This window comes from Nicotiana tabacum, chromosome 19 (assembly GCF_000715075.1).
Source record: "Nicotiana tabacum cultivar K326 chromosome 19, ASM71507v2, whole genome shotgun sequence".
Taxonomy (NCBI): Eukaryota; Viridiplantae; Streptophyta; class Magnoliopsida; order Solanales; family Solanaceae; genus Nicotiana; species Nicotiana tabacum.
In genome coordinates, this window is record NC_134098.1 from 2674684 (window position 1) to 2697241 (window position 22558).

General features: G+C 37.8%; 2 long non-coding RNA genes across 2 annotated transcripts; one reads left to right on the forward strand and one right to left on the reverse strand.

Moving 5' to 3' along the window:
* Positions 1–13715: 13715 nt before the first annotated feature.
* On the reverse strand, positions 13716–17408 carry LOC107807109 (uncharacterized). Its single transcript, XR_001652828.2, has 2 exons — positions 17161–17408; positions 13716–14262 (listed from the first exon to the last, which is right to left on the reverse strand). It is a non-coding gene; the product is annotated as an uncharacterized LOC107807109 (long non-coding RNA).
* A 326-nt stretch (positions 17409–17734) lies between these two features.
* Positions 17735–20244, forward strand: LOC142173811 (uncharacterized). Its single transcript, XR_012703167.1, has 3 exons — positions 17735–18001; positions 18456–18522; positions 19317–20244. It is a non-coding gene; the product is annotated as an uncharacterized LOC142173811 (long non-coding RNA).
* Positions 20245–22558: the final 2314 nt, after the last annotated feature.

Here is a 22558-nt window from a genome sequence, read left to right on the forward strand (position 1 = left end):
TCGTTCGTGTGTGGTCACCATTGAGAGTCTTGAGACTCGTGTAGATCTTCTACTTCTCGACATGGTTGATTTTGATGTCATACTGGGTATGGATTGGCTGTTACCTTATCATGCTATATTAGATTATCACGCTAAGACGGTGACCTTAGCCTTGCAAGGGTTGCCTCGATTAGAGTGGAGAGGGAATCTTGGCCATTCTGCCAGCAGGGTTATCTCTTATGTGAAGGCTCGGCATATGGTCGAGAAGGGGTGTCTAGCTTATTTGGCCTATATCTACGATTCTAGTGCGGAGGTTCCTTCCATAGATTCGGTGCCGATTGTTTGTGAGTTTCTAGAAATGTTTCCTGCAGACCTGTCGGGGATGCCACCCGGCAGGGATATTGATTTCTGCATTGATTTGGCTCCGGGCACTCAGCCTATTTCCATTCCGCCATATCGCATGGCCCTGCTAGAGTTGAAAGAATTGAAGGATTAGTTGCAAGATTTGCTTGATAAGGGCTTCATTAGACCTAGTGTCTCGCCCTGGGGTGCACCTGTGTTGTTTGTGAAGAAGAAAGATGGATCGATGAGGATATGTATAGATTATCGGCAGTTGAACAAAGTCACCATCAAGAATAAATATCCATTTCCGAGGATTGATGATTTATTTGATCAGCTTCAGGGTGCCAAGGTATTTTCAAAGATTGATTTGAGATCTAGCTACCATTAGTTGAGCATTAGGGCATCCGATATTCCTAAGACAGCTTTTTGAACTCGGTATGGGCATTATGAGTTTCTAGTAATGTTATTTGGGCTGACAAATGCCCCAACAACCTTCATGGATTTGATGAACCGGGTGTTCAAACCCTACTTGGATTCCTTTGTGGTTGTATTTATTGATGATATCTTGATCTACTCCCACAGTCGAGAGGAGCATGAGCAGTATCTTCGGATCGTTCTTCAGACTCTGAAAGACAACCAGTTATATGCTAAGTTCTCAAAATGCGAGTTATGGTTGAGTTCAGTTGCTTTCTTGGGTCACGTTGTGTCAGCAGAGGGTATTCAGGTGGATCCTAAGAAGATTGATGCAGTCCAGAACTGGCCTAGAACCACATCAGCTACAGATATCTGTAGTTTCCTAGGTTTGGTAGGCTATTACCATCGATTTGTGGAGGGGTTTCCACTATAGCAGCCCCGCTGACCAGATTGACCCAGAATGGTCCCCCGTTTAGGTGGTCAGACGAGTGTGAAGCGAGCTTTCAGAAGCTCAAGACAGCTTTGACTATGGCACCGGTATTGGTGTTACCCACAGGTTCAGGATCTTATACAGTATATAGTGACGCATCTCGTATTGGTCTGGGTGCGGTATTGATACAGGGTGGAAAGGTTATAGCATATGTTTTATGGCAACTGAAGGTTCACGAGAAGAATTACCATGTTCATGATCTAGAGCTGGCAGCCATTGTTCACGCGCTAAATATTTGGAGGCACTATCTTTATGGCGTGCCATGTGAGGTATTCACTGATCATCGAAGCTTGCAGTATTTGTTCAAGCAGAAGGAACTCAATTTGAGGCAGATGAGGTGGCTGGAGCTATTAAAAGACTATGATATCACTATATTGTACCATCCGGGAAAGGCCAATGTGGTGGCTGATGCATTGAGTAGAAAAGCAGTGAGTATGGGCAGCCTTGCTTATATTCCCAGTTGGTGAGATACCGCTTGCATTGGATGTTCAGGCCTTAGCCAACCACTTCGTGAGGTTAGATGTTTCTGAGCCCAGCCGTGTTCTAGCTTGTACAGTTGCTTGGTCTTCTTTATTTGAGCGCATCAGAGATCGGCAGGATGACGAACCTCATTTACTTGTCCTTAGAGACATAGTACGACACGGTGGTGCCAAGCAGGTTACTGTTGGAGATGACGGAGTTTTGAGGATGCAGGGTCATATTTGTATGCCTAATGTGGATGGACTTCATGATTTTATCCTTGAGGAGTCCTACAGTTCCCGATATTATATTCATTTGGGAGCCGCCAAGATGTATCAGGACTTGAGGCAGCATTATTGGTGGAGGCGAATGAAGAAGGACATAGTTGCCTATGTAGCTCGGTGCCTAAATTGCCAGCAGGTAAAGTGTGAGCATCAGAAACCTGGTGGTTTACTTCAGAGGTTAGATATTCCTGAGTGGAAATGGGAGCGTATCACTATGGACTTTGTTATTGGACTCCCACGAACTCAGAGAAAGTTTGATGCAGTTTGGGTCGTTGTGGACAGGCTGACGAAGTCAACATATTTCATTCTTGTGGCAGTTACCTATTCCTCTCAGCGGTTGGCAGAGATTTATATTCGCGAGATCGTCCGTCTTCATGGTGTTCCTGTGTCTATCATTTCTGATCGAGGTACGCAGTTTACCTCGCACTTTTGGAGGGCAGTTCAGCGTGAGTTGGGTATGCGGGTTGAGTTGAGCATAACATTTCATCCTCAGACGGACGGGCAGTCTGAGCGTACTATTCAGATCTTGGAGGATATGCTCTGCGCCTGTGTTATTGACTTTAGAGGTTCTTGGGATCAGTTTTTGCCATTAGCGGAGTTTTCCTACAATAACAGCTACCAGGCGAGCATTCAGATGGCTCCCTATGAGGAATTATATGGTAGACAGTGTAGGTCGCCAGTTGGGTGGTTTGAGCTGGGGGAGGCTCGGTTATTGGGTACAGATTTAGTTTAGGAGGCCTTGGACAAGGTCAAGATTATACAGGATCGACTTCGTACAGCTCAGTCCAGGCAAAAGAGTTATGCTGACCGTAGAGTTCGTGATGTTGCATTCATGGTCGGAGAGAGAGTGTTACTTCGGGTATCACCTATGAAAGGTATAATGAGGTTCGGAAAGAAGGGCAAGTTGAACCCCAAGTATATCGGGCCATTTGAGATCCTCGAGAGAGTGGGGGAGGTAGCTTATAGACTTGCGTTGCCTTCAGGGTTATCCTCAGTTCATCCGGTATTCCATGTGTCTATGCTCCGAAAATATCATGGTGACCCGTCCCACGTGTTAGATTTCAGCTCTGTCTAGTTGGACAAGGATTTGACTTACGAGGAGGAGCCGGTGGCGATTCTAGCTCGGCAACTTTGCTAGTTGAGATCCAAGAGTTACCCGTCAGTTCGAGTGCAGTGGAGAGGTCAGCCTATTGAGACAGCTACTTGGAAGTCTGATTCCGACATGCGGAGTAGATATCCCCACCTTTTCACTAGCTCATGTATTTTTCTATGTCCGTTTGAGGACGAACGGTTATTTTAGAGGTGGAGAATGTGATGACCCAAAAGGTCATCTTATGTTTTAGAACTCGAATATGCACTCTTAAGCCTTAAAAATCTAATTTTTACCCTCCTCGATTTACGTGCATAGTCCGGGCAGGTTTCCGGAAAACTTTTATGTTGAAAACTAATGAAAATAAGAATTTTTGCCTTAAAAGTTGATTTTAGTTGACTTCGGTCAATATTTTTGGTAAACGGTCCCGGATCTGCGCTTTGATGGTCCCGGTAGGTCTGTATCGAATTATGGGACCTGGGCGTATGTCCTGAATCGAATTCGGAGGTCCCTAGCTCAAGATATGAATTTTTGATGAAAATTAAAAGTTTGGAAATTAATTATTTCTGAGAATTGATTAATATTTGGCATTGTTAGTATCGGGTCCGTATTTTGGTTCTAGAGCTCGGTATAATTTCATTATGATATTTAAGACTTGTCTGTGAAATTTGGTGAGAAATGGAGTTGATTTGACGTGATTCGGACGTCCAGTTGAGAAGTTATGGATTTTAAAGTGTTCTTGAGAATTTCATTTTATTTGGTGCTAAATTCGTAGTTCTAGGTGTCATTTAGGCAATTTGATCGCTCGAGCAAGTTCGTATGATATTTTTAGACTTGTGTGCATTTTTGGTTTGGAGCCCCGAGGGCTCGGGTGAGTTTCGGATAGGCCACGGGGTGTTTTAGACTTTGGAAATCTGGTTTTTTCTGTAGAATCTGTGTTCTGGCATGTCCTTCTTCGCATTCGCGAAGACACTCTCGCGAACACGAAGCGTAATCCAGTGAGGCTGAGAATTCTTCTTTGCGAATGCGAAGGCCTAGTCGCAAACGCGAAGTGATGGAGGGTTTACCCTTCGCGAATGCGACCTGCTCATCGCAAACGCGAGGAACGTCTCGCGAATGCGAAGGCCCGGGGAGCATAACTATCGTGAACGCGAGTTGGGTCTCGCGAACACGACAGTGGCCTCACGAACGCGATGCACACTGTCGTCCAGTGCATAAAACAGAATCAAACACGAGTTTAAACCATTTCTTCAACATTATTCAAGAACCAAATGGGTAGAGGCGATTTTCAAGAGCCATTTTCTTCCCCAAAGTGTTGGTAAGTGATTCTAAACCATTTTCGTTTAATTACCCATTACATTTCTTGAATTTTCAACTAAAAATCTAGAGTTTTCATGGTAGAATTAAGGGTTAGGGTAGAAAATAGGAATTTCGGAAATTTGGGGATTTAGACCTCAATTTGAGGGCGGATTCCAAAACTAATTACATATTCGGGTTCGGGGGTGAATGGGTAGAAGGATTTTGGTCCGAACCTCGGGTTTTGACCAAGCAGGCCCAGGGTCGATTTTTCGACTTCTTGGAGGAAAATTTGGAAAATTTAATTTATGCAATATAATTGATTCCTTTAGCAATATTTGATATTATTGAGTCATTTTTTAATAGATACGAGTGGTTTGGAGGTGAATTCCAAAGGAAAAGCTGTGATTGAGAATTAAGTGGCCTTCAGAGCGAGGTAAGTGTTGTGTCTAACCCTGACTTGAGGGAATTAGAAACCTTAGATTATTTGCTAAGTGAAATTCATGTGAGCGGCGTATATGTGAGGTTTCGAGTACCTATGCGCCGCCAATTTACCTATTTTTCCATGTTTCTCTGTTTTTCTGATATTGTCTCATTCCTATGACAAATTGCTACGTATTATACTAGTGTTGTTCAAATTATCGTTCTTATCATGTTTACGAAATTTTTGGTGACAATTGAGTTTTTATTTCAAGTTGAGATTGTTATTTTGGAACCAAATGTTGAAGTAAGGTTTGTACTTGTTATTCTACCTCCCTGTTGTTATTTATGCATTGCATTATGGTATATGAGAGTTAATGCCTGAAGGGTGATGCCGTGCCATATTGTGAGTGTTAATGCACGAAAGGTGATACCGTGCCATATTGTGAGTGTTAATGCACGAAGGGTGATGACGTGCCATGATATGAGAGTAAAAGCATGAAGGGTGATGCCGTGCCGTTTCTATTAATTTTATGGTGAGATTGAGAGTAAAAGCACGAAGGGTGATGCCGTGCATTTTTCTTTACTGTATTCACTATTCCTGTTGATTCATGGTACATTGACCGCTCCGGTGATCTTTTGTTGTAGTTCTTTATCTTGTATTCCCCTCAGTATGTTTCCCCTCCCGACATTTCGATTGTAGGTGCCTTGCCTTAGCCTCGTCACTACTCCGTCGAGGTTAGGCTCAACACTTACCAGTACATGGGGTCGGTTGTACTGATGCTGCACTCTGCACTTTCTGTGCAGATTTTGATACCGGCTCAGGTTGATCGGGATTTGCTATTGGTCTGCTATCCGGAGACTCAAGGTAGATCTGTCGGCGTTCACAGACCTTGAAGTTCTCGTCTATCTTTTTATGTCCTACTGTTTTCTTTCATTCAGACAGTTGTATTTCTTTCAGACTATTACTTCTAATAAATTCTAGAATGCTCGTGAATTGTGACTCCAGATCCAGGTGGTAGTAATTAATACAGTTTTATGATATTCTGCACTTATTATATTTTATTTTAGTTAATTATTGTTAATTACTGAATGGAAATAAGAAATTGGTAAATGATTGTCTAACGTTGACTTGTCTAGCAAGTGAAATGTTATGTGACATCACAGTCCCGTCGGTGGGAAATTTTGGGTCGTGACAAATCTAAACATAGTTTTCCCAAGCATAGCATAGATAGTAGGGTGAATTGGTAGCTACAACAATTCACAAGTTAAAACTAAAATTAAAGAAACAACCACAAGACGATAATCTGAATTAACGAAGATGTAATTAATAAACGTTAATAATCATGTCAACCACAACCCTAGAAACTAGAGTGTTTAGCCACTTATGTTTCTAGTAACAATTTTCCAAGTACTTTGCATAGACAAATTTCAAAGAAAAGATGAAGGAATGAAGAACTCGATGATTTTCTCCTCCAAAGGTTGTTCCACGTGATGTTCTTGCCTCCAAATAATGTTCCCAAAGTTTTCCCCCCTTCCAAATTAGTGTCTCCACCTTAAAAGCACGTTTTCTTGATGTATTTATAGCGGCTAGGGTTTGTTGGGGCGAATTGGGCTTCTCCTAATTCGGATGGGAGAAGCTGAAATTTTCTGCTCCGGTGCCGGTCTCGCGAAGAGACCCTTGCTTCGCGGTCCAAGACTTTTCTGGTTTCTTCTGCTCGGGTACCGGTCTCGCGAAGTGAACCTCGCTTCGCTGTCCGGGACCCGGGCACCAAACTTATACTTCATCTAGATTCTTCCTTTTTTACTTCACTTTGCATCAAAACTTTCTAAATCTCTTCTAGTTGACTCCTACACATATAAATAACATTATTATACTCGAGTCACAAATATTCACACAAAAATTAACAAGATCGAGGTATAATGCAAGACAAATTACATGCAAAAACATGGATTTTTAGCCAATGGCATGCTTGTGCTCCCTTAGCACCCTTAATAGCTTTTCTTCCTACAAGTTAGACAAATGAGAAGAAACAATCACAGGTAAAATGTTAAAACTTCCCAAATATGCATAATGAAGATGAGATGGTAAGGGTTTAAGTTCCAATTTTGGGGCCTCCTCAACTGAGGGGTTAGGGGGCGGGCCGATTGGCCTATCTAGAGGCTCAAATTGGGATCTTTCTCTTATGTATTCACAAGATGCATCCATAATTTGCAACATCTTCTCAACCTCTTTTTCAAGTTCCAAGTGATTGAACAACATCAATGCCTTTTCTAGTGCATCTTCTTTGAATGCACTTGGCTCTACAACTGGTTCATTTATCTCCACCACAAAAGTCGTGGCCAGGTCCTCGTAATGACGAGGTAACTGAATGGCTCGATATACATTGAAGACTTCTTCTTCATTGTCCACCCTCATGATCATCTTACCTTCTCGTACTTTGATAATTGCATCTCCAGTGGCCAAGAGAGGTCGTCCCAAGATGATAGAAACTTACTCATCACCCTCGTAGTATAGGATGATAAAATATGCAGGGAAAATAAACTTCCCAATCTGCAATAAGACATCCTCAATTGCCCCCTCACGATAAACATAAGATCTATCAGCTAACTGTAGCATCACCATGGTTGGTCTTGGAGCTCCTAAGTCCAATTGTTTGAACACTGACAACGACATCAGATTGATACTTGCACCCAAATCACACAAGGCTCTACCCACATGAATTTCACCAATCCTCACGGGGATGATAAAATTACCCGGATCCTTAAGCTTTTATGGAAGCTTATGTTGAATCTTGGAAGTGCACTCCTCAGTACGTGCGGCGCTCTCAAACTCAGTTTACCTCCATTTATATGCCACTATATCTTTAATATATTTTACATATTTTGGGACATCACGGAGCATGTCCACCAAAGGGATGTTCAAGTGTATCTGCTTTAGCATATCTAAAAATTTGTGAAATATGTGGTCATCATTCTTCTTTCTCAATCTTTGAGGAAAATGGGGTGGCACCCTCTCTGATATATGCTCAGGCTCTATTTTTTTTCTCATCTACCTCTACAGGTTTTGGCACTCATTCTTTTTCGAGTCCAGGCGACTCCTTTTTCTTCTTAGGCACTTCTACCAACTCTCTCCCATTTCGCAACGTCACTGCATTGACTTGAGGATTTTTCTCTGTATCACTTGGGAGATCTCCAGTAGGTCTAGTATTCTGATTGTTAGCCATTTGCCCAAACTACCTCTCTAGATTTATGAACTTTGTGCGCAATTATTGATTCTCTACCCTAACTTGTTGATTCTCAGCCATAACTTTACGATTGTCTATCAAGAGCTTTTTCATCATGTCAGTCAAACTCTCTTCTGCTAGCTGTGGGGGTTTAGGTGGCTGATTTTAATTAGCTTGAGGCCTGATACTCTGATTTCCACCCCTAGAGAAGTTAGGATGATTCCTCCAGTTCGGATTGTATGTGTTACCATATTTAGAATTTTGATTCATCGGCCATCTAGCTTGTTTCCCCACATAGTAGATGGATTCAGGATTCACGGGGCATATGTCACTTGTGTGACCTTCACCACATAACTCACAGCAAGTAGACATCTGTTGCATATGTTGCATATGTTGTGCTTCGTCCATTGTAATTTTATTCATCTGATTTGCTAATCTATATCTGCCCTTATTACTGAGAAATTATCAAGCTCAATTACACTTGCTGCCTTTTGTTCAAGTGCTCTTCGTGGTTCCCCATATCCTTGCCACTTATTATCATTAGCAGTGAAATTATTTAGTAGGATCTGGATTTCATTATACGGTCTTGCCATGTAACTACCCCCACATGCTGAGTCAAGATTCATCTTTGATGTCTCGTCCAACCTATCAACGAAAGTGTGACCCAACACCTCATCAGTCTGACAATGATGTGGGCAGTCTCTGAGTAGCTTCTTGTATCTTTCCCAAGCTTGACAAAGAGTCTCTCCATCTCGTTATTGAAACCCAAGAATTTGGCTCCTCAGCGACTTTGTCTTCTTGGTGGGAAAAAACTTGATTAAGAATTTCCGTGCTAGATTATCCCAATTGTGGATCGAGTTTGCGGGATCCTTCTGCAACCATTCTTTGGCTTCCCCCATCAGTGAAAAGGGAAACAACGTCAGTCTGACGTAGTCTTTGGAAATATTCGGATAATTATAAGTATCCATAATTTTCAAAACATTCAGAATATGCCGTTGAGGATCTTCGTGAGATAGACCCACTTACTGCCCTGTGGACTGAATCAGCTGTACCATGTACTGTTTGAGCTCAAAGTGACCTGTTGTCACGAGCCAAAATCCCACCATAGGCGTCGTGATGGTACTTAGTCTCTAAGACTAGGTAAGCTGATTACAATTACATTTCAAGCCATTTTTTTAATAGATAATCAAAACCAACAGCGGGAACAAATATGAAAATCTCCCAAGACTGGTAATACTGAGTCACGAACTCTAACTAAATATATGGAATGATATCAAGGATCGAATACTCAATACTGTTTGATTAATAATTAATAGTACAATAAAATGGAAAGACTCTAAGGAACTACGACGACTAAGAAGCTCTACCTTGAATCTTTGCGATCGCGCTTTAACTCTGTCTGAGTCTGATATCTCCAATACCAGGTTCTGTACAAAAATATGCAGAAGTATAGTATGAGTACACCACAGTCGGTACCCAGTAAGTATCAAGACTAACCTCAGTAGAGTAGTGACGAGGTACAGTCAAGATACTTACTAGTCTAATAACCTGTGCAATATAGTATACAAAATAATAGGAAACAAATAACAATAATAGAAATACTAATCAACCAATGATATGCACAGCAGGGCAACAAGAACACCATTTATGTTGCTCAACAAATGATAAATACAAGTACACCCAATTAAATCAAGTCTTTCAAATATAAATCTTTCGCTTATATGCTTCTCAAATAATAATCTTCAGGATATAATACTTTTCAATAAATATATTTCGAATATACTCCCTTCAAATATATATATTTCAAATATAATTATTTCAAATAAATCTCTTTCAAATATAATTCCTTCAAATAAATATATTTCAAATATAATTCTTTCACATAAATCTTTTTGAATAAAAATCTTTCCAAATAAATATTTTGAATATAAGTCTTTCAATTAAAAGTCACCATGTGAAACCTCCCTTCATAATCATAAAATACGGGTCTCAGATCACTTTTATATTTTTCGTAAACACGGGTCTCAACCTACTATCATATTTCCCCGGCACCTTATGCCCACTTTTCATATCACATCTATACGGAAAGTTCACGTACCAATAATAAAACCATCATATTTTTCCCGGCACTTCGTGCCCACGTTTAATAACTGTTGTGGCGTGCAATTTGATCCCATATAACATTACCTGCCCAGCAATAGCCACATGCTCACAATTTCAACATAGATCAGGCTATTATCAAATTTACCGAAAAATAAGATAATTTGCACAAGCTATAAAAATAAACACAAGGAAAATCCCAACATCATATGAAAATTACCAACACAATAAGTCCACATCATCACATATCATCCCTGATAATAGCCACCCTTATCACTCCTATAATAGCCTCCCTTATCCCTCCGCCATGACAATATCAATAGCCACCCTTATCGCTCCTATAGCCACCCTTATCTCTCTTATAGCCACCCTTATCACTCCGCCCAGACAATATCCCTACACACATAACAACAGTGAAATGCCACCCTTATACCCACATAATATCAACAGTAGAATGCCACCCTTATATCCTCAAAATAAAAACTCAAATAACACAACAATTTACACAGAATATTATCACGACAACATAACAAAATCAACTCAAATCATAATTTGCCCAACCACAATCAATTCCAAAGATATAACAAAATCAATTAATTTCACAACAAATATTCCAAGGCTCCACTCAATGTGTATAAAACCTCAAAACAATAACAGAGATGGAAAATACTCAGCATAGGGCAACGCCTTCATTAATCCAGATTCTTGATAATTATATTAATGCCTCAGTTTAAACTTATTTCATTAATTATTTGCAGAGTGAAAATCCATAATGAAATTAAATTCCAAGAAATATCAAATCATGAAACTCACAGAATCCACATAAATATACAAGTAATAATCACATCAAATGGTCATATAAAAAAACAAATTCAACAAACGCGAATTGAAGCATGACAAATAGATGATTTAATAAATGCCCACAATTATCCAATTTACTACGCAATATGCCTAAGATTTTAACCCAATATATTTTGCACATATAAACCTGAGTACGTACTTGTCACCTCGCGTACACGACTTTTCACATTTCACAAATGGCACATAAGATTCGATGCCTAAGGGGTAATTCCCCCACTCAAGGTTAGGCAAGATACTTACCTTTTTAAAGTTATGCCAATATTTCAAAATCGCCTTCTTGCTTGAATTGACCTCCGGAGCGCTTAAATTTATCCAAATTAATTGTATAACTTCATTAAAATTCATCAAAAATAATTTCGGATAATAATACGTCGACTTAAAAATTTATTCCAAAAAATCAACAAAAGTCAGCCTCGGAACCCGGCATAATTTTTATGAAATACGAACACCCATTCCGATGTGAGTTCAACTATACCAATTTTGCCAAATTCCGATAACAACTCGACCTCTAAATCTTAAATTTTCGTTTTTGGAAGATTTTGCAAAAATCTTGATTTCCTCCATTAGAATCCGACTTAAATGATGAATATAATCATAGATTAATGAAATATAAACACTTTAGGATATAGAACACTTACCCCCAACCAAACTTGTGAAAATTCCCTCCACAATCGCCCAGTCCGAGCTCAAAAAGTTCCAAAATGAAATGGCAAAAATAACCAAGTTCAATCCTTATGTTTCTGCCCAGTTTTCACATTTGTGGATAGCATTTTCGCATCCACGAAGTCGCTTCTACGACACCATCGTCACTTATGCGAAGTGCACTACCCAGGTGAAGGCTCCCACCTGTGAACAAAATGCCACAACTGTGCACATCGCTTCTGCGATGGCCAGTGCGCACCTGCGATGGGTTCCGCTTCTGCGCCTCTTCTGCCCACTTCTACGATCATGCAGGTGCAGGAAATTCGTTGCACATGAGATCTCAGTCCAGCCCAGCCTTCCTTTCCAAATTTCGCTTCTGCAAGCTTCATCCCGCTTCTGGGATGGTCGCACTTGCGCGCATAATTTCGCAGGTGCAATTCCAACAGTTGCTGCCATTTTCCAGCAGCTTCCTTCAAGTTTAATTTGCTCAGTTAACCTTTCGAAATCCATTCGATGACCTCGGGAATTTAACCAAATATACCGACATGTCCAAAAATACAATACGAACTTAGTAGAGGCTTCAAACCACGTCAAATAACACCAAAATTACGAATCGTGTATCGAATCGAATTATGAGTTTTCAAATCTTTCAACTTCTATATTTTGTGCCGAAACCTATCAAATCAATCCGGATTGACTTCAAATTTTACACACAAGTCATAAATGATGCAATGGAGCTATCCATATTTCCGGAATCGAAATCCGAGCTTGTTATCAAAAATTCAATCTTCGGTCGAACTTTTCAAAAAAATTCTATTTTTCAACTTTCGCCAAAATGCGTTGAATTATCCTACGGAATTCCAAATACAAATCCGAACATACACCTAAGTCCGAAATCATCATACGAAGCTATTTATATCATCAAAATTTTATTCCGGGATCGTTTGCTCAAAAGTCAACTCTCCGATCAACTCTTTCCATTTAACCTTCTAAATAAGAATTGTTCTTTCAATTTAATTCCACATCTTCCGAAAACCGAACTCGACCATACCCGCGTGTCTTAATGCATATTACAAAGCTGCCCGTGACCTTTAGTAGCTGAACGAGGCGTAAATTCTTGAAACCACAAGTCGGGTCGTTACACCCGTGATATCAGGATTCACTATAGCCTGAGTCATATTAGCAAGATTAGGACTTGCATTCTCGATCACTTATCGCTCTTCATTACCTGCCATCTCAAGTGGTTGAGGTTGATTTAATTTCCCTCCTTACCCTGTGAAGTGTTCGTTCTATTTCAGGATCAAGAGGAAGGAGGTTGTTCGCACTTCTACTCCTCCGCATTCAAGAGAAGAGCTCGCATTATCACAAATAAAGGTAACTGAAAATTAAAACTTGAACAAATAACGAATAAAAGCTTAATTTAAATAAACAATCAATAACTAAGTCCCCGGCAACAGCGCCAAAAACTTGTTGGTTCCCCAAGTGCACATAAGTATACGTGACCGTCAAGTAATAAAGTGACTCGAAAGTCGGATGTCGAACCCACACAGACTTAAATTAATCGTTAACTAAGCAAACCAAAATTAATTAACTGTCCAATATAATCAAAAATGTTATTTATCTACCAAACTACTTTTGGAGAGATTGAGCAAGTAATTAGCTAATTTATCAGGGATGCAAACATGTGTTTTGGATTTTACTCAGAGGAGATGAAAATTTCAGGGTTGTGGTCGGTTTATCAATCCTATTAAGTTCAATAACCATACTTGTTAATCCAAATTATCAGTGGTTGCTAATTGACCGGACCATTTATATGAATAGCATATTCCCACAATACTACTCGCATATCCAGAATATATCAATCCTATATTTCTATGGTATTGACTCTATCATGAACAAATATAATACAATATTCAACTAAGCAAGATTGTTAGGTATGTTTCTATCCTAACCGCAAAATCGTTTCCCGAGCCACGGGTTCAGAAACAAGCTCTATTTAATTATACTCTAATCTAAACACAACTTTCCCAAGCATAGCATAGATAGTAGGGTGAATTGGTAACTACAACAATTCACAAGTTAAAACTAGAATTAAGAAAATAACCACAAGATAATCCGAATTAACGAAGATGTAATTAATAAACGTTAATAATCACGTCAACCACAACCCTAGAAACTAGAGTGCTTAGCCACTCATGTTCCTAGTAACAATTTTCCAAGTATTTTGCATAAACAAATTACAAAGAAAAGATGAAGGAATGAAGAACTCGATGATTTTCTCCTCGAAACGTTGTTCCACGTGATGTTCTTGCCTCCAAATAATGTTCCCAAAGTCTTCTCCCCTCCCAAAGTAGTGTCTCCACCTTAAAAGCATGTTTTTCGATGTATTTATAGTGGCTAGGGTTTGTTGGGGCAAATTGGGTTTCTGCTAATTCAGATGGGAGAAGCTGAAATTTTCTGCTCCGGTCCCGGTCTCGCGAAGTGACCCTCGCTTCGCGGTCCGAGACTTTTCTAGTTCTTCTGCTCGGGTCCCGGTCTCGCGAAGTTAACCTCGCTTCGTTGTCCGGGACCCGGGCACCAAACTTATACTTCATCTAAATTCTTCCTTTTTTTACTTCACTTTGCATGAAAACTTTCCAAATCACTTCCAATTGACTCCTACACATATAAATAATATTATTAAGCTCGAGTCACAAATATTCACACAAAAATTAACAAGATCGAGGTATAATGCAAGGCAAATTACATGCAAAAACATGAATTTTTAGCCAAACATCAGAATAACCATGGATCATGAATCGATTTCTTCATTCCCTCCAACGAAAATATTTTCGTGATCTCAATTTCTACCGTTATAAAGACCAAATGTCATTGTAATGTAACATACAATAGGAGCTCTATAATAAACTCTCATGTTTATGATTTTCTCAAGGAAAATTTTAGGATGACATCTACAAAAAGAATGCCAGCACTCAACTTAATTTAATATACACAGACATAATAGAAAACATGTACCAGTGCAAACTTCAGACATTTGGGTCTGTAATTAGAGCTGAAAGTTCCTAACATCAGACATTGCATCAGAAGTTAGGCTCGAGCTTCTCCATGAGTTGTATTTTGAAGCATAACAACAACAACAACCCAGTATAATTTCACTAGTGGAGTTTGGGGAGAGTAGCGTGTACGCAGATCTTACCCCTAACCTGGGGTAGAGAGACTCTTTCCGATAGACTCTCGGCTCCCTCCCTCCAAGAACTCCCCACCTTGCTCTTGGGGTGACTCGAACTCACAACCTCTTGGTTGGAAGTGGAGGGTGCTCACCACTAGAACAACCCACTCTTGTCAGTATGTTGAAGCATAACTATTCTTTTAAAGTATTCCAGTTAAAGAGAACTACTGAGCAGAAAAAAATCTAGTACATGATTTCTAGTTCAGCAATATACAAACAAACCTCAGAAAAAAAATAAACATGGAATCTCGGTTCGGACCTGACCTCTTTTGGGGCAGTGAACTAGGGGTCTTCGAGCCTCAGATCTACGCACTCGAACTCACAAATCCAGACCAAAAGAACTCTATTACGGCTAAATGCCAATATTTTCACTTTATGCTAAAGCAAAGAACCTATTTACTGAAAGACTACAACATCTGTTACTTGTCTCTAACCAAGAAATTATAGAAACATGACCTGCACAAGCACCAGGTGAATGTCCAAGAACATCCAGTTGGTAAGAAAGAACTAACCATCAGCTTACACAATCTTCAAAAAACAATTATCTCTGTAGCAGTGCAAACTTCAGGGTCGATGCTTAACGTTCACTTGTAGCAATACCTAAACTTTAGACATTTAAGTATGATCGTTCATCTCAACTAAAATGAAGGTTTAGCACTACCACTTGGCAGAGAGAACCTTTACTATATTTGCAACAGCAGTAGAAAGTATGTACAAGCACACAATTATTGGTACAGGGGGAAATTAACAAATTTTCACTTTATAGTCTAGATAAGTAAACCAATTACAAGATCTAGCATTGATATTCAAAAATTAGTTTTATTATGATTGCCTCCTGGAAGAGGACTATACAGAGTTTCTTTCACATTTTCATAAAATTTCCCACAACCTGAGAAATTAATAAACTTAAAACAGCGAGCACTCATCTTTTCTTGACAAAAATTGTATAGAACTCACAAAAGAAATTATCCAGCTTAGAAAAGAATTAGTCTGCATATGGTGTGATTGCGAGACAGAGAAGCTAATCCAAAATCTGGTGAATCTAATATCTCCGGTTACCATTAATAGAAATTTAGCAGCGAAAAAAGGAGGATTTACATACAGCACCATGGAGATCGAAAGACAACTGCCATGGGTCTGAAGTTCAGCAATAGCAAGCAAATTTCAATCCATTACATCTGAAGTTTGCCCGTCGCAGTGCAAACTTTAGACCTCGGGTCTGAAGTTTCAACAACTTCAAACATACAAATATTGATATTAGGCTTGCATATAATTGAAGTTTCAACAACTTCAAACCTGCATGTCTGAAGTTAACTTTGGCATATTGCTTGTGCAGTTCGAACTTAAGACATTTCGGACTGAATTGCTTGTGTAGTTCAAACTTCAGACATTTTGGACTGAAGTGAACCTTGGCAGTCCGCAGTACCCAACTTCAGATCTACATGTCCGAAGTTAACCTTGGCTTATTGCTTGTACAGTTCAAACTTCAGACATTTCGGACTGAAGTTAACCTCAGCATATTGCTTGTGCAGTTCCAACTTCAGACATTTTGGACACCTTGGCAGTCCGCAGTACCCAACTTCAGATCTGCATGTCCGAAGTTAACCTTGGCTTATTGCTTGTGCAGTTCGAACTTCAGACATTTTGGACTGAAGTTAACCTTGGCAGTCTGCAGTACCCAACTTCAGATCTGCATGTCCTAAGTTAACCTTGGCTTATTGCTTGTGTAGTTCAAACTTCAGACATTTCGGACTGAAGTTAACCTCAGCATATTGCTTGTGCAGTTCGAACTTCAAACATTTTGGACTGAAGTTAACCTTGCCAGTCCGCAGTACCTAACTTCAGATCTGTCTGAAGTTAATTTTGGCATATTGCATGTGCCGTTCGAACTTCAGACATTTCAGACTGAAGTTAACGTTGGCAGTCGGATCGACAGTCCCCAACTTCAGATTTGTATGTCTGAAATTAACCTTGGCATATTGCTTGTGCGGTTTGGATTTCACACATTTCAGACCAATCCGCAAGACCCAACTTCAAATCTATATGCTTAAAAGTTTGAACTATCAAGCCTAAGTTCAAACTCAAATGTATCAATATAGTGGCTAAAAAGAGCTTTTTTAGAGTGAGATTCTCAAAAATTATATTGAAATGGATACTGGAGCGACTTTTACGAAGAGTATTTCTACGTCCTTCAAGCTTCCAGTAGTTATTTTTCAACTATTTAAACTTCTTTCCCCACTGTAACCCAAACAAAAAAATCGAAAATCTATCAACATTATCAACTAAAAATTGATAGAGAAATAGAAATCCTAGCTCAAAATACTCACCAAAATGCAACAAGAGTTCGAAGAATGCTCTTCGTGAATCATTACATCTTCCACCAAAGCTATTACCTCTTCATCTCAAGCTTTAGATCTGAAACCAATAATTAAGCAGGAAAGTACACAGAAAATAAAGAGAACGGAATGAGATATTACATAAAAATAAAGAGAACGATTTAAGTTGAAGAGAAAATCATTGAGAACTAAGTGTTGGATGGATCTACTGCGTTGAAGGATGTACAAGTTTTCTTTTTGTTTTTTTTTTGAGCCGAGGTCTTTCGGAAACAGCCTCTCTGCTCCTTCGGGTAGGGGTAAGATCTGCATACACACTGCGGACACACTACCCTCCGATACCCCATTAATGGGATTTTACTGGGTTGTTGTTGTTGTTGTTGTTGTATTATAAACTGGGTACTAGTTAAATAATGGGATTTTTACACAAATAGCCAGTCATATTAATTATTAATTTTTCTAGGCATATATATAGATTATACATTGATTATACACAATTATACATATGTAATACATAAATTATGTATATATTATACATTCACAGGCTATGTTTAATTTAGGTAATATGAGTAGACGACTATTTGGATTAATTCTTCTTAAATAATTTATAAAAATTGGCTACAGACTAAATGGTGGCATTAATGCCGGATAGTGATGCAATTGCCCCTCCAAAGTGGCGTGAGATAAAAAAGAGGGAAAAGGGATTTGGGGAAAAAAAAAAGAACCCTTCAGTCATCGTAGGCATCAAAGCAGAAGGGTTTCTGGAGCTCCTCCAATACCATGTTCTACTTGAAGAATTAAATATATATCTTGACCATCAACATTAGAATTCCAGGTAACTACATATATGTTTCCTCCTATTTGAAGTAGTATTATTTTTAAAGTTTGAATAAATATGAGGTTGTAATTTAATTAAGAGTTGGGAATCAAACTGGATTTAAGGAAAAAAAAAAAAAAAGAGATAGCAATACATTTTTTTATTTACACTAGTCTCGTTAGATTCTTGGTCTGGCTAAGTGAATTTGGGATTCTAAGATTTTATTTCGATGTTTAACTATAATGGCGGCACTAAGTAGGAATTTTCATAATAAAATAGAGTAGTTCATTAAAGGAGATATAAACCAGGAATGGAGGATTACATAGAATTATTTTAAAGGAATAGGCAGCTTAACCGTTGCTAATTTAAGTAAAATCAAGACGTGGGTAATCAAAATAGCAATTTGTTATCACCATAATTATAAATTACAGAACTAGTGGATGGTAACACTAAGCTATAAATTGATTTATAGATTCATACACGAGCTAAGCAATCCGGATCTGACTGGAAGTTAAGCTTTGGTTAGTTAACATCAAGAGGTGAGTAGTAACCTTACCACAATTTGTGTTTTCATAACTTACATGATTTACACTTGATTTTTAATATGAACATGTTATCGATTATTTTGAATTTGCATGTGGACAAGTCCTTTACTCGATATGATATCGAAATAATTATTTGAGATGATTACAGTTGTTATAAATATTCTCACTGCTAGTAGATATGTTTTACCGTTACTTGAGATATGATTACCGTTACCGAATGAAATTACATGATTTCATAAGAACTAAAATGCCCTGTACTATTTTAAAAGTATTTTTCATACGAGTATTGATGGATTGTAAAGACAAGTATAAATGGGAGGAGACTTTGAAGGATCCCGTAGCTAACAGCGGGTTCATTAGACCTGGTGCACCTTGTATTTAAAGATTACCAATTACAGTTATAGCCTTCGCTAGTGAAAAGGTAGAACTAGCATACAGTTATAGTTTTCCCTCGAGTAGAGACCTACAGTTATATTTGACTCCTTTTACGAAGGGTTCACACAACGATACAGATTATATGATCCTTTCTTGGAAACCTCCCAAACATAAAGAATTTATATGACACAGTGCTTACCGAGTTTATTACCGAATCGTTAAATTGATTTCTGTTACAGGAAACACATGATGAGAGTGATTATTGTTTATTATTTATGAAAAAGGGCATTTATTCATGATATTTTATGATTACTACACAAGCATGTTTTCTAACTTGTCCCTGATAAAAATAATTGTGGTTAAGCGTTATTACTCACTGAGCTAGCGACTCACTCCCTGCTATTTTTTTACAGAGATATCAGTTGGCACGAGTGAGGATTTCATTAATTAGAGTACACGAGTTGATAGTTCTTGGTGAGCCCCGCACTTGTTCGCGTGGGCGAAGAGTTTATTTATTGTTGTCGTCTTTCCTTTTGAACCCTTAGAGTCGCTCCATAGTCATTTTTATTAGTTTTATAAGGATTCATTCATTATATTGGAGTAGTTACTAGTATTGCACATTCTTTCTGTATTTGTGAGATGGGTTTAGTATTATTATGCTGGTAAGGTTGGTAATGTTGGTGAAAATTTGTTTTTTGTTAGTTGATGAAGGTCGTGACAGATTTAGGTGAATATTGGTTGGTTGTTATTTGGTTATAAGACAACAAAACTTCTGGGTAGTCCTAAAACAGGGTATACTCTGTCCGATTTTCTATAAAATACCGAGGAGGCTTACTTGGGGGCACTTGCTCCTAAGCATCAGTCATGATCCTAAATTGGATCGTGACATTGTTCCTAAATAGTGAAGAAACAACGCGAGACGTACTAGTCACATTTTCCCTTTGCTTTTTTATGTAAATAATGGAAAATTTAAAACCCTATTAGCAATACTATTGTCCTCGCTTATGAATAAAAGTTCCATAGTGAAAATATTGCTCAAAAGTAACGTACTGAATATTTTGACAAGAATACTAGCCTAGTAAATAAAAAAATATATAAATTTAAGATGAGCTTTATGAATTTTGGGTGCAGAATATTGTCCAAAATTTCGACACTCATTTTCAGATTTCTTTGACATAAGCAAGACTGGTTTTGTCCTGGTTGAGGATAAATTTCTTCTAGTATGCCATACGACGCAGAGAAAGAAATTAAGATTCATCGGTAGTTAAAAGCGTTTGCTACCTAAATATTTGCTGATTGTGGATCCTTTCTTTATTTACGTATACTATTTCTAAAGTTAATGCACAGACACCATTTTGTTGCTATGTACTTTAGTATTTAATGTATATATTGTTGTAATGTTTGCTGATTGTGGGATAATTGTTTTTTACGTATATTATTTCTAAAGTAAATATACTTTTATATTTAAAGTATATATCTTTGTAATTTTAATACAACTGTATTTTGTTTCTCTTCAGATTGTGAATGCTGTTAATGTGGAATTAGAAATATGAGAAGTGTTGGAGTACGTACGAGGGAAAATATTTATATTTGTGATTTTATCAACTTTTGCAATTAATTGCTTTATGTATATGCATGAAAATTTTATTTTCTTATCTCAAATATAATTACAAAAAAAATTAAGCATTCCATAACTTTATTTATTTGACCTCGCAAAGAGCGAAATGCGAATAAATTGACTTGTTTAAAATATATTTTGTTTTTAAGATAGAGTACCATCTTACAAGATAATAATCTTAATCCCAAAAGATAGAGCGTCTATAACTATAATCGCATAGAAGCGAGAGTATGGATCTTCACAAAGAAAGAAGACTTATTAGTTATCTTTTGAGCAAAGCGAAATATTCTGTAAATTTCGATTATTTTTGGTAACTAACATATTTCTATTTATCACCAAGTAAAAAGAATTACATAACCACAGTCAACATTGACACAGCTAGCTTTTTAAAGGAGAAAAGCATACATACTATGGACTAACACAACCTAAAACATCAGGGTGTGCATCAAAGTCCTAACTCCAGGGGGTGCTCGTACATTAACAAGATATACATGAAGTCTAGCAGCATTCATGCATAAAAAACACTTCCAAGTAGGAGTGACCAATGAGCGGGCCAGATTGAATACGAGCGAGTCGAAAATGGGTAATAGAAACATAGATACATTATCCGACCCGACTCATATTTAATACGGATAAAAGGGGTTAACCGGCAAATAATATGAATTTTCATATTATCCATGACTTTTTGAATAAGACCACTTTTGAGAAAATTCGTAGTGCCATCACAGTCATCCTTCACTTCCATCAAAGAAAATTAGACTTTCTCTCTTGTGGAAATATTTGTTGATCTGATAGCTTAGAAAATTAAACATTCAAATATGGTGGTCAACTTCTCTTACTGTCACAATCCAAAAATCCCACCACAGGCGTCGTGATGACGCCTAGTTTCTAAGACTAGGTAAGCCGATTTTTCCATTACATTTCAAAGCAATTCTTTTTGAAACTAACAGCGGAAATAATTACAAATATAACAACCTCCCAAGACTGGTAGTACTGAGTCACGAACTCTAACTGAATACATGGGATGATCACGAGGATCGAATATACAATACTGTTTGATAAAAATTTAACAGTACAATGAAATAAAAAGACTCCAAGGGACTCCGACGACCAAGCAGCTCTACCTTGAATCCTCACGATCCCGCTTTACTTTGCCTAAGTCCGATATCTCCAATACCTGGCTCTGCACAAAAATGTGCAGAACTGTAGTATGAGTACACCATGATTGGTACCCAGTAAGTGTCAAGACTAACCTCAGTGGAGTAGTGACGAGATACAGTCAAGACACACACTAATCTAATAACATGTGCAATATGAGATACAAAATAATAGAAGACAACTAGGAGTAATAGCAACACCAATCAATTAGTGTTTTAAATAGCAAAGCAATAGGAACACCATAAATATTACTCAAATGAATAATAAACACAGGTACAACCAATTAATCAAGTTCCTCCAATTTACATCTTTTATCTATAAGTTTTTCAATAAAAGTCTCTAGAATATTATCCTTTTCAATAAATATATTTCGAATATACTTTCTTCAAATAAATATCTTCCATTAAAATTCTTTCATATAAATATCTTTCGAGTATAATACTTTCAAGTAAATATCTTTCTAACATAATTCTTTCAAATAAATATCTTTCTAATATATATAATTCTTTCAAGTAAATATTCGGCAACTACACTGACTTTCCGAATCTTTCTAATATATACAATTCTTTCAAGTAAATATTCTTCTAATATAGTTCTTTCAAGTAAATATCTTTCTAATATATATAATTCTTTCAAGTAAATATCCTTCTAATATAATTCTTTCAAATAAATATCTCTCTAATATATATAATTCTTTCAAGTAAATATTCTTCTAATATAACTCTTTCAAATAAATACCTTTCTAATATATATGATTCTTTCAAGTAATATCAATCAAATATAATTCTTTCAAATAAAAGTCACCATGTGACACCTCATTTAACTTTTCTAGCGTGAGAAATATATTCAACATATCACATCAAATGTCACGGCAATACC